At 42.3% G+C, this 13159-nt stretch overlaps 2 protein-coding genes across 4 annotated transcripts in view; one reads left to right on the top strand and one right to left on the bottom strand.

Annotated features, from left to right (window-relative positions):
• Positions 1–13159, bottom strand: part of LOC109418818 (homologous-pairing protein 2 homolog) — a 375251-nt gene that overhangs the window by 194209 nt on the left and 167883 nt on the right. The window lies entirely within an intron of this gene.
• Positions 1323–13159, top strand: part of LOC109405806 (fatty acyl-CoA reductase wat) — a 168239-nt gene continuing 156402 nt past the window's right edge. The window contains exon 1 of the mRNA XM_062861146.1: positions 1323–1796. The gene's annotated coding sequence lies outside the window, so the exon portion shown is untranslated. The remainder of the gene's footprint in view (positions 1797–13159) is intronic.

Here is a 13159-nt window from a genome sequence, read left to right as displayed (position 1 = left end):
CTGGTTCTCTGTTGAATATAATTTTAGCTTGTCGTTCCTCCGGCATACGAGCTACGTGTCCAGCCCACCGCAGCCTGCCGTGTTGTATTCGCTTCACTATATCCATCTCTTTATATACCTGGTACAATTCGTAGTTCATGCGACGCCGCCAGATGCCGTCCTCCAGTTTACCGCCGAGTATTGTTCACAGCACTTTACGTTCGAAGACTCCAAAGGCTCTCCGATCAACTTCTTTTAACGTCCATGTTTCATGACCGTATACAGCGACCAGGAGAGTCAGAGACTTGTACAACGCGAGTTTTGTCTTCGTTTGCAGCCTGCGGGACCTCAGATGGTTTCGCAGACCGAAAAAGGCCCGATTTGCAGCCGCAATCCGTTTTTTTACCTCGCGGGTGACATCATTATCCGACGTCACTAGAGTACCAAGATAAACAAATTCATCCACAACTTCAAACTTTTCCCCACCTAGCACCACTTCGTCACCACTACCACGGCCGGACCGACGTTGAACACCAGCAATCATGTACTTAGTCTTTGTGGTGTTGATCGTAAGTCCAATCCTCGCAGTCTCCCTCTTAAAAGGTACGAACGCCTCTTTCACGGCCCGACGGTCGATTCCGATGATGTCGATATCGTCCGCGAAGCCCAGGAGCATATGCGACTTCGTGACAATGGTTCCGCTCCTGTGCACACCAGCTCTCCTTATCGCTCCTTCCAGTGCTATGTTGAACTGTAAGTTCGAAAGAGCATCGCCCTGCTTCAGTCCGTCAAAGGTTACGAACGATGACGAAATTTCATCCGCAACCCGTACACTTGATTTCGATCCGTCAAGCGTCGCCCGAATCAGTCTAATCAGCTTCGCCGGAAAACCATGCTCGATCATAATCTGCCATAACTCGTTTCTCTTCACTGAATCGTACGCCGCCTTGAAATCAATAAACAGATGATGGGTCTGCAAGTTGTACTCTCGAAATTTATCAAGAATCTGCCACAGGGTGAACATCTGGTCCGTCGTTGATAGGCCCCCACGAAATCCCGCCTGATATTCGCCGACGAAGCACTCCTCAATTGGCCTCATGGACATGGACATGGACATGGACGTGTAACTTAATACACTGAGCGCCTAACTAAACGTCACGAGAATACGGGTTTTCAGAGACATGAAGATAAATACATATTCTGAATCTGCCCGCAAAACTAAGTCGAAATCAGAGCTTTCATAGTTTTGAAGATATTTTTAAAATTGTTGCATTGTGTAACTGAAGATTTTTTTTTTCCTCACAGGGCGCATTTTACCCCGCATGCTACCAACTGTCTGCTAGTTGCACTAAACACTTGGCTAGTCCACTTATGCGCACACGAAGAAAAGTTGACACCACCCTCCGTCGCCACCACCTCTGCTGTCGCCGCATGCATTACTGGCCATTCCCCGGCTGTCGAATTTTCGCGCTCTGGACCTCAACCGGGTCGACCCGAGTCAGTCGAAAGTTTCCTTCGTCGCGGTGCGGACGCGTGCTCTCGTAACCCCCAACCTCTGCTCAGTGTCTTCTTGTGCTCTGGCAGTCTGAGTTCTGCAGTTTTCTGTCGTCGAAGCAAAACAACATAATTTGTCCCCGAAATAGTTTTCGGTTATCACGCGTGCCGTGTTGGTGTTGCGTTTGTGCGTTTCTTCGCGTGAAAAGTGATTGCAGACGAGCGGACGTCTAGCCACACGTGGAGGAAGAACTGTGTACAGTGCTTCGAGACTATCCGGCTAATCGATTGTGCAGTGTCTGCGTATTTGCCTACCACACAGTGTAAGAGCCCTTTTCTGGATGTAACCTCAGTATATCTAGTGAATGACGATTATTATGGGTCACAACGGGTATAAACCTGTCTGCAGTTGCAAACTACTTTCGGAAGTGTGGTTGGTGCTTTATGGAAATGGTCAATGAGTGTGTCTACTGGAAATAAGTGTAACAGGTTCTTCCAGGCAAGCCTATTATATGTGATCGATTCAGACATAATGTGAAATGTCAAACTAGAAATTACCAATTGAACGGTACATGCATTCTTCAGAATGATTAGTAAGACCTGGTACAACTTTCACCATAACGATGACCATATCACATGATTCTGATTTAATTACATGTTTTTTGTGGAGTATTCTTTTCGTTCAACCATGTTTACCTAATACAAATAATGAATAATGGTTTTGATTCCAAGGCTAGAAATAAAAATAGTTTGCTCTTTTTATTTTTGTAAGATTCCGTTCCTTCCGGAGTAGGAACATTTTGTGTTGGTATTTCCTTTGTTCAGCGAAATCATTGATTATCTGCCGCACGATGTGCAAACGCAATTTCTCATAGAACTTTGAACAAACGGAAGATGTAAGTCAGTTAATAACAAAAAAAATAACTCAAATTTTGGGAAATCCCCATTCGCAAAATATGAAAACATTCTGAAAAACAACCTGATCACTGCATACCTTCGATCGCTGGTCACGAGGTGGTGAACCGATAACATCGTGACTTGATTTGTGTGAACAAAGATGGGTTCAATTTCATTATTTTCCCGCAGGTGCTAACTTTCCAACTGCATAATTAATTAACACCTTTCCGGAATATTTCAAGGCCATCAACGGTGGGTTGATGAAACGAATTGTATTTATATCCACATGCATATGGATTTGCCAATGATCTTGAACATTTCGAACGGAGCATTACCTGTAATCAAAATAATACCACTAATTTAATTACAACAAGAGATGTTACTTATTAAACGTGTATAACCCTTTTCAAGCCTTTCATTGAACTGAAATAAGTTTTGAGAATACTTGACTACTCCTCAACCTCGTTTTACGATCATCGTTGGCTAAGCAAGAAAAATCCTACCAACAAGATAATAAACAAACCTAAAAAATTAATAACTTTGTAGGGGAACGGGACCCATCTTCAGCATACTGCTCCTATTTTCATCCTATCGAAAACAAAGCGAATAAGCACTACTTGTTTTGTTTTTTATTGGTTAGGAATGAGCATGCATGACAAAAGAAAGAATACAAACAATTGGTGCTTAAATCGTTTGTTCTTGGAATAGGATGAACATGGGGATATAGGCTGATGAAGGGTGCATACAGTATTGTCAATTGTGAAGAGCTTCAGCTTGATTGACCACCCGTGGATGCTACTCCAGTATCGCCAGACCAGCTACACTCACACAAGGAATAAATGAGGTAGCTACTTGGGACCAACAGGTATCTTCAGTGTGTGAGTGTTGAGAATCTTCTTTTTTTGGCGACAATGACGCCTGCCACGTAAGTTTGTAGGTCAATGTGGAAGAGGGGAAGGAAGTAATGATTGCAATCGTTTGTATCCACAGCAAACCAAATATAAGTCTGTTTAGGGGGCGGGGTCTAATAAAAACCTAACCGTTAACGGAGCTTTTGGAGTACCAGAGCACCCTCCACAGTATTTTGCCCTTACTACGCGAACCTGAGCAAAATAGCGCAGTAGATCTTATGTTTCTCAGAGACATTCAGCAGCCTTTCTTTAGTATCAAACTTGAGGCTAAATAAGGTCGGAATTATGAAGATGTTATTAATTAGTTTAAATTGTCAGCTATATGGGTTCGCATTATACGATTTACACAGTGTATTCTGTGTGGTTCTATAACATTTACCCGAAAACCATTTACCCGAAAGACATTTACCCGAATGACATTTACCCGAACGTCATTTACCCGAATGCGACAAATACCCGAATGCGACAAATACCCGAATGCGACATTTACCCGAATGCGACATTTACCCGAATACGACATTTACCCGAATGCGACACTTACCCGAAAAATAAAAAAAATGTGTACTTTATCCCCATATGATTTGTCAATAATAAATATGTTATGGCCCGGTATCATATAGCAGGCTTTGTTAGACCTAATAATCTGAGTGATCATCAAGCACCCTGGTACAGGACTAACTGGCTGTCACAATGCTATTTTGATCAAAGGATTTTTGTTGATATTCTGTTCTTTTACGGCTCCATCCAATTAGCCCGAACGTCAATCCGAATCAATCAGGAGGTCGCCCAAAAAATGCAAAATTAGCTACTTATATACACGATCACAAACTGGCAGCCATACCGCAAGTATTATCCACTTCTTCTAAGTTTGCCTTCTTTTTAAAATAGGCTGTTCTTTCGAATTTACATTGTCCACCCGTAAACTGTTGATGAGTTGGTCGGCTGGTACTGGCTAAACTGGTAATTTCTCCATATAATGTGTTCATTCTTTCCATAAGAGGCTACTTTTGCGAGTTGGAGTTGAAATGTTATTTAGTTTGTTGCGGACGAACTACTAACTCCATAGGAGACCCGTGAATCCATCTTTCCATCTATATCCTTTAGGGAACTATTATACATATCTATCGGGGTGATGACCCATTCGGGGAAATGGCTTTTGTAATAATGTCCTATTCGAGGTTATGATGGCATTCGGGGTAAGGGGGTAGAGTTTCTTTAACAGACATGGTGTCACTGTGTTGATTGGTGGCCAAACTATTACCTATCCTTCGGAGATTTTCCCTTCTTCTCTTCAAAGGCTGTTCTTACGAGTTGCACTGCTGCATATTTTGTTGGCGTTCGAACTACTAACTGCACAACAAACATAGTTGCTGTACAATAGAAGAATAAGTCAATCATAAGCTTAATTTTTGAAATTTTGATTGAATAAGCTGTTATTCAGCTACCATTATTGTTAGTTGGGATGCATGTAAGTTTTGTCCTTGTTTCGATTATATGATGTTCTTTTGAATTACACTCTTACATGATTGAGTGATGGATTCCAAGTCTACATCTAAGATTTTTTCCTTCTTTTAATAATGGGATGTTCTGTTTGGTGAACAATCTGCAAACTTTTCTGTCAAATATTATTTTCTAATGATATGTTGATTTTCCGAGGGCTGTTTCTAATCGTTTCGAACTAATGACACCTTGGCCTACAAACAGAGATTTCCCCTTCTTTAAATCATAAACTGTTCTTTTCTTATCAAAAGAACAGCATATGAATCAAAGAAGGGTAAATATCTAGAGTGAACGCTAACAGCGTGAACATAACAAATGTAAGCTGCAGTTATGAGTTTTATTCAAGCATATGCCCTGTGAATTCCTATCGCGGATCATTTCAGGGAAAATTTGATAAAATGGGTTCTTGAGGAATATCAAAATGCTTTTCTGATCCACAATACAAAATAATACATGCACTTTTTGAATAGAACAAAATAAGTGAACTTTATTCTCAAAATCATAATTTGTGCATAGTAATAAACTATTCGGGTAAATGTCGCATTCGGGTAAGTGTCGCATTCGGGTAAATGTCGCATTCGGGTAAACGTCGCATTCGGGTATTTGGCATTCGGGTATATGTTACATTCGGGTAAATGGTTTTCGGGTAAATGTCTTTCGGGTAAATGGTTTTCGGGTAAATGTTATAGAATCATTCTGTGTATCCTCGCCTTTTGGGTTTTCCAATCGATACCGATCTGGTTTTTATTCTCTATTGTGCTGTGATTGCAAAGAGTTCAATCTTGCCTAGATTGGGTAGCGGCTACGGTTAGGATAGCTCAGATCAATCTTCAGCATAAAAGAACAGTAACGATCAATCTTTGCAGACTTATGTAAAATTGTACAGCCCAAGTGACTATACTCCAAGAACCTCACCTTCGTAAGTGGAAATTCTATCTAGGAAACCTTGGGAACCCGGTGTTTGCTACTTTCAGTGAAAATGAAATGGCAAACTCGTGTTTCATGCCGTGGGCAGGGATGGGAACACTCACTTGCAAAGAGTTACACTCACTTGCTATTTTCTCAGCTCAAAAGCATGCAATCAAGAAATGATGTATGGACGACTTTTACCTTGTGGTTTTGTCTAAAACTTTGCCGAATGGAGTAGGGATCGCAAACGAATTCCAGAGTCGTGACAGAGCTGCGAATGCGACTCTCCACGAGGTGAGTGTAATTTACATTCAGCTCGTGGAGAGTTGCCTTCGCAGCTTCCTTACGACTTCGGTATGCGTGTGCGACCCCTACTCCATTCGGCAAAGATTTAGACAAAACTACTTGGAAGAAGTCGTCCATACATCGTTTCTTGATTACACGCTTATGAGCTAAGAAAACTGCAAGTGAGTGTAACTCTTTGCAAGTGAGTGTTCCCATCCTTGGCCGTGGGGATGTGTGCTTGTCAACAACGCAATCTTTGCTACTCTCATCTCTAAACTAACCACCAGAGATGTATGTGCTATCACAATTTATGTAGCTGTTGGAAACCTCAACAGGAAAACATCCCCTACGGATGCTTTCTAACGAGTCATCGCATAATGCACTTCAAAAGGCCTTCCGCTTATTGTTGGCAGTGATGCTAATGCTCACCATATCATCTGGGGCAGCTCAGACATTAACTTGGGAGGCTCCAGTTTGATGGAGTACTTAAGTAGTACAGATTTTTTGACTGCTTAACATAGGCAACCGCCCAACCTTCATGGTATCCACCAGAGAAGAAGTGTTAGACATAACGCTTTGCTCTAGCTCTAGCAGAATTAGTTACGAGCTGACCAATTGGCATGTGTCAGATGAAAAATCTTTATCTGGCCATCGCTATATCTTTTTTGAGCAATTAAATGTTACTTCGCAAACTTTGCGTTTCAGAAATTCCCGATCAACCTACTGGGATCTCTTTACTGATTTGCTTGTGGCCAAATTTCATAGATACTCACCATCTATTGACACTCCAAGTGAGTTAGATGATGCCGTTGATACTACAACGAGTTTCATCATCTGCGGTCTGTGAAGACTACAAGAGGAACCTCTTGACGGAACTCTGATCTGACGAAGCTCAGGAAACAATGTAGAAAGAGTCGGCTCGCAAGGCCTACAAGAAAGCTCTCCGATCTGCTGAATGATCCGGCTGGAAAAACCTTCCAGGTCAGTAGGTCGGCTCCAGAGGCACGTTCTCCTCCATTTGGGAAATTCGTGCCACAGTCGGTCGGTTAAACAAAATCCTTGCAAAATCTAAGGATTTTCGAGTGAACGAACTTCGTTTGCCAAATGGCGATTTCACTTGCTCTGATGAGGAAGTTCTGGGATGCTTATTTAGCACATATTTCCCCGGATATTACATCTTCGGATGAACCTTGTCTTTTCTTGTAGTAATGATTTTTTGGCTTCGGCCCGGAGTATTGTACTAAAGAATCGATTGAGTGGGCTCTAAATAGTTTTGCTCCTTTCAAATCTCCTTGTTCAGATGGAATTTATCCTATTTTGTTTAGAAGAAGTTTGATTATTTCATTATAAAGTTTATTCCGAAAGTGGGTTGTGTTGCGTATGAAGAAGCAAAGACCTATCAGTTTGACCTCTTTTCTTCTGAAATGTTTAGAATGCATTGTGGATCATCACATCCGTGATGTCCATCTGGCTGATGTGCCTCTTCATGTGAACCAACATGCCTACCAATCTGGTAAGTCCAATGTGACTCTTTTACACAAGGTTGTTTACGTTATTGAGAAAGCATTCTCTCAAAAGCAATCTTGTTTGGATGTTTTGTTAGATATCAAGGGTGTCTTTGACAACGTGCCTTTCGAAGTCATATTGAAAGCCACACGGGGTCATGGTATTGCTGTGTGCGTTCAGGATGCAAATGGTGTCCAAATGCGCTTCAAACGCGGTAACACAGTGTTACCAAAGGCAACGTAGCAACCATAGTCAATATCACCGCCAACCTAGGATTCAAAAGCTTCCGCTGGCATCGGGTTACTTGTTAGAAAATCTTACCGCATTTTTTGCTACCGCATTTGATATTTGCATTTTGAATGCACACAGCAATATATCTCCAATCATTTCCAATTGGATTCACCAAATGCTTCAAAATCGACATCTCTTTTCGACACTGCGTCAAGCAGCGATTAGGAAATTGAGTGTTTGTGGATGCCCCCAAGGGGGAGTCTTACCACTACTTTTGTGGAATCTTGTAGCAGATACGCTATTGAGGCAACTCAATAATAGCGAGTTTCCTACTTATGGTTTTGCCGACGACTACCTAACATTATTAGTTGGTATGTGCATCAGTACCCTTTTCGACCTGATGCAAAGCGCTCTTCAGGTAGTTGAGGGGTGATGTCGGCAATATGGCCTTTCCGTAAATCCAAGTATCTACATGTATTTATTGTTCTTCTCACGAAAAGGCGAATCCATAACGGCGTTTCCGCCTCTTTGGTTCTGAAATCAATGTGACTGATCAGGTAAAGTACGTTGGAGTAATTCTTGATTCCAAGCTGCGGTCAAAAAAGATTCACCCCCGCACCAAATGTACCATGTACAAGACGTTAATAAGACCGGTGGTTCTCTACGGACACGAGACATGGACGATGCTCGAGGAGGACCTGCAAGCACTCGGAGTTTTCGAGCGACGGGTGCTAAGGACGATCTTCGGCGGCGTGCAGGAGAACGGTGTGTGGCGGAGAAGGATGAACCACGAGCTCGCTGCACTTTACGGCGAACCCAGCATCCACAAAGTGGCCAAAGCCGGAAGGATACGATGGGCAGGGCATGTTGCAAGAATGCCGGACAACAACCCTGCAAAGTTGGTGTTTGCTAACCATCCGGTACAAGAAGGCGTGGAGCGCAGAGAGCACGATGGGCGGACCAGGTGGAGCGTGACTTGACGAGCATCGGGCGCGACCGAGGATGGAGAGCGGCAGCCACCAGTGATGCAAAAATTCAATTCATTCATTTGAACACTAACCAACCAATCTGTTCAGTCATCTTTCCTTCTAGTTATGTTCAAAACAATTTCATTCAATCAGAGCACCTATCAAATGAGAAGCGAATCCTTGTCAATTGAATAAATTGTCACTCGAATGAGTAGCTTAACTCGAAACACGAAAAACCACGCAAAATTCCGCCAGACTGAAAAAATGTCGAATGTCGGGTCAAAGTCGAGTCAATTTTTATCGAATGTTGGGCCACTGTTGGACCAACATTGATCAACTATTGGGTCTAAGTTGGGTTTGGTGGCCAAAATAAAAATAGGTGAATGGTAGGTTGATGTCGGGTTTGACGTCATCAACGATGGTAAAAGCTTTGAACCTACAACACCACACATTTATGCTTCCTAGCTGGGGCTCAATTGAATGATATGTGCCTTGACTGAGGCTGGAGCTGATGTCAATTGAATGATCAGAGGCTATTCAATTGATATTCCGATAGTAAATGGAAAAATGAGTGGTTACCATTCTCAATTTCAGCTTTAAATGTCGGTTAATACTGACACTTCGCACCACTGGCAGCCACAAACCGAGTATTGTGGCGTACTATTGTTGATTATGTTTGATGATGTTGAACAAATAAATGTGTGTATGTATGGGTACCCGTGTACCCTGTCGGCCACATAAGGGTTAACGAAAAGATCCTGGATCCACTGAGAATCAAGCCCGTCACTTCCAGCATGTAGAATGATCTTGTTGAATCCTCGCACGATTACTGGGTTTTACCATATGGACCTCATATAATTTAGATTTTTTCTAATCTAGGATTAGTAACTGTACGGTAATTTTCATGTTCATGCTCAAAATATTGCTTACCATATTTATTTGTCTGCAACAACTGCAAATCGAGTTCACACAGTACCGCGCTCATGGAATGGCAAAGAGGGTGGCGGCAACATCGCCGAGGTACGCGACTAGGGTCCACTTCGATTATGTAATAGACCTGATCGCGCGCCCACAATCAATGAACGAACAAAAAGTCCGACGAGTCGCGAGTCATACCTACCTCCCTACATCGCATCGATCGCTCTTGGGATGCTTGGGGAAGGTGAAGGTGGCTGCGACGACGCGACGTCACATTAGCCTGCTGGTGTCAAAGAAACGCTCTGGGTCGTCGTCGCCGCCCGTCGTGGTCAACATGTTTGTGATTGTTGTTGGGGGTTCACCACTGATGCGTTCGTTGGGTGGCGCAGCCAGAAGATTGTTTTGTTTGTGTATATGACACTACATGTATGCGACTGTTTACAGCTGGACGGACACAAATATGCGCATATTTCGCTGATGTTGACCCAAATATTATTCATCGAAATATGCACCATGTTGCTGAAGAAGAATGGAATTGGTTGGAGGTGGAATGCGACGACGACGCGTCGTTCGGTTTTGAATGCCACGGGGCTGCTGGTGGTGTTGGTGGTTTGTTGTTTGTCTACTGATGACGCGGGATCTGTGATGTGCAACACGATTTGGGTATGGGGACCTTGACGGATGAGGTAATTTCTTTGTAGAGGAGAACTGATTGATTGTTTAAATGACAAATCAATTATGAAATTACACTCATCGCTGAAAAACTTGGCCAACAAGTACATATATGAAGTATCCACAAATTTGATGTATGAACTGTTTAACTATTAAGATTGTTAACGGTAGAAGTAATAAAATTCTCTCATTTGAAAAGTGTCTATAAAGTAATTATTTCACCAATTTGAGTACATTGAAGTCATGGGCGTAGCCAGAGGGGGGCAGGGGGGGCCGAACCCCGCCCCCTTCCTGGCCACCTGATTTATTTATTTTTAATCGAGCCAACTCAAAGATTATCAATAACTTAGAATTCCAGAAAACATATCTGAAAACACTATTTTAATAATTAAAGTTTTTATCCACACTTATCAAACCTTTTTGACTCGAGAACCACAGGAAATTTCGCCATTAGAGAACCACTTCAATCTTATCATATAATTTTGCCAAATAACAAGCTTGGTTGAATGGCTAAATTTTGTGATGTTGATTTATGTAATACAAAAACAGAATTTTACAGATAGGCCGGAACCGGTTGCGGTAGGGGAAAAGAAAGACTTTGTAGAACCATATGCTGCTATAGAGTGCAGTTATGTGCTACTGCTACACGAATTTGCACTAGTATTCAATTCAAACAAACGTTATTCTAAGAGCAAAATACCTGGGATTTCTTAACGTTTTTTTTCAAGGACACCTTCAGAAATTCCTTTATGCATTTATTCAGGAACTTCTTCAGGGATTCTTTCAGAAATTCCACAAGGGGCTTCTCCAGGAGTTTCTCCTTCGTGAAATCTTGCGTGGGCCTCTTGCAGGGTTCCGATAGTGATTGTTTCGGGCTTTGTTCCAGGAAATGCTTCAAGAATTCCTACCATGATTCCTTTAGAATTTTTTACAGATATTTCTGCAAGGATGCATCGACGAATTCCTTCTGGAATTTGTGCATAGCTTCGTTCAGTGATTTCATCATGGATTGCTCCTGGGATATCTAAGGAGGTTCCTCCAGTGATTGATCCAGTGCATATATTCCTTCTAGAATTCCACTAGAGATTGTTCCAATAATTCAATCTGAAATTCGAAGTATTCCAGCAGGAATATCTTCCAGAAACCCTAACAGGAAATTTTACCAGAGATTGACTTAGAAATTAATCCAGGAGTTCCTTAAAACATTGTACAAAACGTTCTTTTGGGAGTCCATCCAAAGATTCCAACAATAATTCGTCAAAAAAAAATTGCAGACATGGATATTTTTTCCTACAGATACTCTTCCAGGAATATGATACAAAAGAATTCCTGGGATTTCCAAAGGAATTCCTCATGGGATTGCTTCCGGTTTTCCTCATGGGATTTCTTTAGCAATTCCTCCAGGATTTCCTTCAGGAATTCCTTTAGGGATTCACCCAGGAATTTCTTCTGTGTTTCTGTCAGAAACAACTTCAGAGATTATTTTAAAAATTCCTCCAAGGATTCCCCCAGGAACACTTTTGAGAATTCCTTCAGGAGTTCCTCTTGGAATTCTTTCAGGAACTCAGGAAGAAATTAACCCAGTACTTCCTCCAGGGACTGTTTAGGGATTTACTTAGGAATGCCTCTAGAAACCTCTTCCGGGATTCCTCCTGGGATTTCTTTAGGAACTCCTGCAGGGCTTCTTTCAGGAACTGCTACAGGGATTCCTCAAAAAGTTCCTCCACGAACTCTTCTTGGTATTCCTTCAGGATATCTCCAAGGATTCCATCTGCAATTTCTTCAGGAATTATTCCTGGGATTTTTTCAGGAATTTCTCAAAGGATTCCTCCACGACTTTCTGCAGAGATTGCTCTAGGAATTATTCCAAGGATTCCTTCAGAAATGTCTCTAGAGAATCTTCCAGATATTCCTCCGTTAATCACTTCAGGTATTCCTCTAGGATATCCTTCAGGGATTACTCCATGGATTCCTCCAATAATGTCTGCAGGGCATAACTCGGGAATTTCTTCTGTACACTGTTGAAAATGCTTTGACTTCCATGTGCACAACAGAACATGTGCTCGATGAACAAATTGAGATTTGAATTATGAAAAGAAATCCAAGTACTCCGGTGAGACTCGAACTCACGTCTCCCATTTCGCTAGACGGGCGCTTCTATTCCTTAAAGCTACGGAGTCACTCGACTATCTCCGTCGCCAGCAGGCCTAGAACAACAGTATAATTACACTGTTGAAAATGCTTTGACATCCATGTGCACAACAGAACACGTGCTCGATGAACAAATTGAGATTTGAAATTATGAAAAGAAATCCACGTACTCCGGTGAGACTCGAACTCACGACTCCCAATTCGCTAGACGGGCGCTTCTATTCCTTCAAGCTACGGAGTCACTCGACTATCTCCGTCGCCAGCAGGCCTAGAACTGAACTCGATTCCACAATCGCACATGGTTATCTTCTTTTCACAATCCAAACCCCCTTCGGATGGGATTAGATGAACATCTAACACATTGTCTGTTGTGCACATGTATATCAAAGCGAGAGAGGAAGTTATTTTTAATTGTCGAGAGCTTCGGGCACTGCCTCCCGTCTAGCGAATTGGGAGTCGTGAGTTCGAGTCTCACCGGAGTACGTGGATTTCTTTTCATAATTTCAAATCTCAATTTGTTCATCGAGCACGTGTTCTGTTGTGCACATGGATGTCAAAGCATTTTCAACAGTGTAATTTCCCACATGGCTTGGTCAGCCAAAGCAAAATCAAGAAATTGACATTTGTAAGGTGCTACGGTCACCCTTACCGTATTCGGTCGGCCGAGGACCGACCCGTCGAGAGTCCGACTGCACACTAATTGCCATAAAAATAAGTGATTGGGAGGCAGTGCCCGAA

The sequence above is a fragment of the Aedes albopictus genome, chromosome 3 (genome assembly GCF_035046485.1).
Source record: "Aedes albopictus strain Foshan chromosome 3, AalbF5, whole genome shotgun sequence".
Classification (NCBI taxonomy): domain Eukaryota; kingdom Metazoa; phylum Arthropoda; class Insecta; order Diptera; family Culicidae; genus Aedes; species Aedes albopictus.
This window is presented reverse-complemented; position numbering and strand designations above follow the sequence as displayed.